At 41.3% G+C, this 6,437-nt stretch overlaps 2 pseudogenes; both read right to left on the bottom strand.

The window, feature by feature from the left end:
* Nucleotides 1-617: 617 nt before the first annotated feature.
* LOC139555386 (desmoplakin-like) lies at nucleotides 618-1,973 on the bottom strand (annotated as a pseudogene).
* Nucleotides 1,903-4,724, bottom strand: LOC139555385 (plectin-like; annotated as a pseudogene).
* Nucleotides 4,725-6,437: the final 1,713 nt, after the last annotated feature.

Raw genomic sequence — 6,437 nt, 5'->3', positions numbered from 1 at the left:
TATGTCTCAAATTCCATATTACTATTAAGGAAATGAACCTTGTGTACTTATTTGTGAACTTTAGAGCTGACTCAACTAGATTGGTGATTATAAACGAATCTGTAACAAAAACCCAGAGTGTATTTAATTGTGCATGAGAAAGTATTACAGGGGTTTCTCCTATTTCTAGTAGTGCCAAGTTATCCACAAGAGGGAGGGAAAGTCTATTGAAATGAATATACTGGTATATACTGTAGGTGGATGGCTTGTCTTTGCTTCCAAGTGAAAAGACATCAGTCTGACAGACGAGGACAAATCTGCTGGAATCGGGTCCGATTTTATGCACACCCCACTCTTATTTTTACTCTGTCATTCTTATTCCTGTTTAAGGGTACAGAGCTAAGCAAAACAATCTTGTGTGTGGCATATTGATATCAATAAGCATAACAGTTTTTAACCTTTTTGCATGTACACAGTATCTCAGATACAGTATACCTGTGGATTATTTTACAATTATGAAATTCAGTTCAATTTTTTTTTTTTTTATTAATTTCAGATTAATTTGGTCCTAACAACACCGAAATTAATTATATTTAGTATAATGTAATAGATTCAAAATTATATGAAAATAGTTTTGAATTATATCCACAGCTTAAATTACAACTAGGTTTTCTGCACAAATCATTATAAGATCTTTTTTTCAGGGACAGTAAGCTAAAACCAGTATCTGGGTCTCACACACACACCTCTCCACAAGCAGCAGGTAGGTGTCAGGGTCGTCGAGGATCTGGTTCATTTCCTCATCAAAGTATCCTCTCTTGTATTAGGGTGACTATATTATCTCATCCATTGTCAATGATCTTGTATTGCTTCAAGAGCTGCTCTCTTTCAGAGAGTAACACATCCCACAGTGACACTTGTTTGCCTTCAAATTGACCTGCATTGATGACCACAGTTTTGTCTTTGAAAGCCTTCTCTGTTTGTTAATCTGTGTGAAACTCACCTCCACCTTCTCCATGTAGTGGGAGAAGTAACAGTCCTGTCTGAGAATCCTTTTCACACCTCTCTTTTAGCTGAAGGTATGTTGTTTTTTTCCCCGGTATTGAGGTCAAATAATCATTTTTTGCCATCGTTTGGATTGCACATTATTCCATTTGTTTCTTCTTCAAGGTAGCCTTTTTTCTTGGCAACATGAACAGGTATCCTGTGGCTGTTGACTGGCTCAGTTATTCCCCCTGTTACAATTTGTGCTTCTAGCAGATGCATCCCATGGCCTTCCTCGATCAGATATTTGTTTATAGCTCCAAATAAAGATATTGTGGAGTTTGTGTATGGATCTACATATCCAGTGACTGTTTGTTCAGCTGAAAGTCGTTTTTCATGTATTTCAACTCCAATTAGCCGTTCTCTTGCGGCCTCATCAACAGATAGTTATTTGTTCTTGATTGGATCGATGAAAAACCCTGTTGCAGCCTGAGCCTCGAGCAGCACCAGTGCAATACCAGGTGTTAGCAAATCTTGCGTCTTTGCCTCATAAATGCTCATTACTTTTTTGGATGGAAGAATCCAGATGGCAGCAACACTTCCTGTACCCCTTATGTATTGCTTCACAGATTCCAGTTGGTCCACTTGTTCAAGAGTTACTTTTCCTTCCAAACTCTTGACGGTACTGGCTGCAATTATGCTTGATTCTAATAGTTGTTTTGCAGAGACCGGTTTTCTCAGACCTGTTTTCAAATCAAATGTATTTATATAGCCCTTCTTACATCAGCTGATATATCAAAGTGCTGTACAGAAACCCAGCCTAAAACCCCAAACAGCAAGCAATGCAGGTGTAGAAGCAGTTTGAATTTGATTTTTGTAATAGTGAAATTTACCGAAATGATGATTACTTGTATGGTTATCGTCTTTGTTCTGTATTTATCAAGGAACTGGAGTCTCTGATCATCAGTAAAGTATCCAGAGTGAATCAAATCCCAAAGAGAGACTATCATTCCTGATTAACGCCCCACTGAAATAAATGCTAACGGTTGTCTTTCAAACTCCTGTTTTATCTCAGCGTCTGAGTACATTTTCTCGGGTTTCTCCTGTGTTTTAGTTTTGTCCGTCAGTGGCAAAAGAAACAGACCCGTCCCTGGATCCTTTATGCACTGCTCCATCATTCCCATGTAGGTCAAGTTTGCTTGTGTCCTTGGGTCAAAGAATCCCTTGGTGTCATCACTAAGATCTGTCAGGTTTTGATTAAGCTCTGCATCAAAGTATCCCTCTGTATGCAACTTCAAGGGGAAAATGAAGACACTTCAATGGGTTGATGATGCCAACTGTTGCAATCTGGGCTTCAAGTAAATGAATGCCATGCTGCTGCAGGATCAGATATTTTTTCATGGCTTGGAAGAGTGAGATATTTTTTATCAGTGTAGGGGTCTTTGTAGCCAGTTACTGCCTTCTCTGCTGATAAGAGCTTTTTGTACAGTTCTGGGCCAATTACCTTCTATTTCAGAGCCTGGTCCACAGTCAGTTTCTGGTTCTGAAGAGGGTCAATGATAAAGCCTGTGGCAGCTTGTGCTTCCAGAAGAGAGAGGTCAATACCAGGAGTCAGGATGCCCTTTTTCTTGGCCTCATAGATGCTCTGTTTTTGATTGGAGGGTTGGAGTATCACACCGGCTACACAGCTGTTTCCTCTCAGATGTTTATCTTCATTATATCCTTATTGGTCAGTTTCCCTTCAATCAGACGTTTGTATGTCTTTTCGTCCACGATTTCCAACCTCAAAAGGTCCACAACAGAAACATTCCCCCTCAGACCCTCAAAGTTCAGACCAACTTGTCATTTTATCTCCTTGCTTTCAAGGATTTCCAGGATAATTACAATGATTTCCTCGACTGATCATCCTCGAACTTGTACAGTTTTAATAACTCCTGCCTTTTGTCCTCACACAGATATTCAGAGTTGATGAGATCCCAGTGTTACATGGTTGCAGCTGAACCTGCCATGCATAACAGTGACATTTGTAGCTTGGAATGTCTCCTTTATGTGATCTTGTAGGTTGACTCTTGTTGCTTTTGAGGAGAAGATGACAAAGCCCTGTGCTGGGATCAGTGACACACCTGGCCATAAGCTGCAGGTATGAGAGGTTCTCATGAGTGTTGGGGTCAAAGAATCCCTTAGTGTCATCACCGGGATCATAAAGAATCGGATCAATTTCCTCATCGAAATAGCCCCTCTTGAAGGCTACATGGACAAGAATACGATGGCTGTTAACAGGGTCAATGATTCCTCCAGTGGCAATCTGTGCCTCCAGCAGACAAATTACACGGTCTTGTAAGATAAGGCTTGGAACAGAGAGATGGTTTTGCCAGTTATGGATCTTTGTAACCAGTCACTGCTTTCTCTGCTGAATGCAGCCTTCCATGCATTTCAGGCCCCACTATGTTTACCTTCACTGCCTCATCCACTGAAAACGGTCTGGTCCAGTAGAATCAGTGCAGTTCCTGGCATCAGCTTTCCCTTTCATCTGGCCTGGTAGACTGTTATGATCTGAGAATCAGGAAGCAAAACACCTGCAACGCTGTCTTTCCCTTGTAAGTATATTTGAACAGGTTTATCCTCTGTGACCTCCTTCACTGTCTTCTTCCCACTGTTGAGTTCCTGCAGGACATCCTCGCTAATGATATCTGCCTCCACCAGCTGCATTGCTGTGACAGTCTCCCGGATACCTTCAAAAACGACGTTGGTTGTTTTCACTGATTGCTCTATAACCTTCAGAATTATGATGATCGTCTTCATTGTAAGGTGTCCCTGCGTGTATTGCCGAATGATGTCTTTCCTCTGACGTATTCGTCAAAGTATTCTGACATCAGCAATTCTCAAAGGGATACAGTCATTCCCATGTATTTCCCAAAAGTCTCCCTCACCCTCACTTCCTTGAAGTTAATTTCATCGACTATCAAACTAAACTTATGATTCCGCCCGCCTGACTGTTCTTGAAGAGGAAGCAGAGTCCAGTGGCTGGGTCGATGACGCATCGTCCAATCAGCTCAAGGTACGTCGGATTTTCCTTTTGTGTTTGGATCAAAGAATCCCTTGGAGACGTCTCCTGAGTCTTCAAGCATTGCATTCATGTCCTTATCAAATAAACCTTGCTTGTAGGCCACGTCTACAGGAAGTCTGTGATTGTTGATGGGGTCAATTACTCATCCTGTGACGATTTGAGCTGCTAGTAAGCGAATCCCATGATCTTTCACGATTAGGTCCTTTGACAGTGACTGAAACAGGGATATTGTTTTACTTGTGTAGGGGTCTTTGTATCCTGTGACTGCTCGCTCAGCCGAGAGCAACTTGGCATGGTAGTCAGGGCCCACAAGTTTGTTTTTGATAGCCTCGTCCACACTGAATTTCTTGTTTTGAACAGGGTCAATCATGAATCCAGTGGCCTGTGCCTCAAGAAGAACCCGTGCTGTTCCAGGCATTAGAATGCCCTGCTTCCTGGCATGATAGATGCTCATTCTCTGATTGGATGAGAGCATAGCTACACCAGAGATACTCCCTTTACCTTCCAGGTACTCTTTCACAGTCTTCATGAGCATCACATTCTGAGTGGTTCTTTTCCCTGTTTGCAAGTCGTCATAGGTCTCTTTGTCAATGATGTTTGCCGCCAGGAGCTCAGGGTAGGACACCCCCCTGTACATGCTTTTGAAGGTGATGCAAACGGGGAGCAGCAGCAAGCCAGTGTCAGGATCCACCATGCATTTCTCTATCAGATGTGGGTAGTTGAGATTTTCTTGTGAGTTTAGATAATAGAACACTTTGACCTCCTCAATCTGGTCAGAGAGTAAGCCTTTTTCATAGTGGCCTTTCTCAGTTGCTGAGTCCACTAAAACATATTTAGTTTCAACAGTGTCAAATAGGCCTTTTGTGGAAATCTGTACCTCAAGCAACCGGGATCCAAAATATTTTGGAATCACATACCTTTGTAGGGCTTGGAATACAGATATTTTTCATTGGTGTAGGGATCTGTGTAACCATCAACAGCTCTCTCTGCAGAAAGGAGTTTTTCTCTCATCTCAGGTCCAACAATTCCTTCCTTGACAGCTTCTTCTACTAGATCTTTCCAGTTGGGTCTATGATTCCCTCAGTGGCAGCCTGAGCCTCCAACAGGGCCAACGCTGTGCCAGGCTTCAGTAGACCTTTTCTCAAGGTTTGATATATTGTTATATTATGCTTTGTCTTCTCCAGGAAGACTCCAGCTACTGCACCGGTGCCTTGTGCATGGCCATTTTCCTTCCCTTCCATATCTTTAGTGATCAACTCCATCTTGACATTCAAATCTGTGTAAAGAAAGATAATATTTTGTTAACCCTCTGTAAACTAAGGGTGTATTGCAATGAGCACTGGACAGCATACTAACTCAAGGCAATCTCTCATAAAAATTTCAATGCGAGCTAAAATCACCCGCACAGCTGATCTCAATTGCAACAACCATCATTAGCCACAGAATTGCTGCTTTTGTCAGTGTCAACTTTTAGTCCTGGTTGCTGTCAACATCATTGAAGACATTTTTACTTTGGTGAGTATAGAGCCCCACAGTAGAAGCATCATAATACCTATAAAACCTAGCGGTCAAACACAGATTTTTTTTTTTCAGAACCACTTTCATGTAGGCTTTCGCTGGCATGACATTTTGATAACTGTGGAAATATCTCTCGGACAAAGTTACTTTTATCAATGTATTCGGCTCTATTTACTCTCAGATTTGAAAATTCTAATTATTAGCATCAAAGTAGACATGCAAGATTATAAATCCCTGCTATATATCCCACGCCATCTCGAGGTCTAACTTTGCATTGGGACTTTTGATCAAATCAAATCAACAACACCGAAATGAATTATATTTAGTAAAATATAATGTAATAGATTCAAAATGATATGAAAATTGTTTTGAATTATATCCACAGCTTAAATTACAACTAGGTTTTCTGCACAAATCAGGAAGAAACTTAGAGAGGAACCAGGCTATGAGGGGTGGCCAGTCCTCTTCTGGCTGTGCAGGGTGGAGATTATAACAGAACATGGCCAAGATGTTCAAATGTTCATAGATGACCAGCAGGGTCAAATAATAATAACCACAGTGGTTGTCGAGGGTGCAACAGGGCAGCACCTCAGGAGTAAATTTCCCATCCACTTTGCCAAAGCACAGCCCCCAAACCACTAGAGGGATATCTTCAACCACCAACTTACTATCTTGAGACAAGGCTGAGTATAGCCCAAGTGATGCATATACAGTGGCAAGAAAAAGTATGTGAACCCTTTGGAAATACCTGGATTTCTGCATAAATTGCCCACAAAATTTCATCTGAACTTCATCTAGGTCACAACAATAGACAGACACAGTCTGCTTAAACTAATAACACACAAACAATTATATGTTTTCATGTCTTTATTGAACACACCGTGTAAAC

Source organism: Salvelinus alpinus, chromosome 26 (genome assembly GCF_045679555.1).
Source record: "Salvelinus alpinus chromosome 26, SLU_Salpinus.1, whole genome shotgun sequence".
In the NCBI taxonomy this organism is placed as follows: Eukaryota; Metazoa; Chordata; class Actinopteri; order Salmoniformes; family Salmonidae; genus Salvelinus; species Salvelinus alpinus.
The sequence above is the reverse complement of the archived record's forward strand: the minus strand, read 5'-3'. Positions and strand labels throughout refer to the sequence as shown.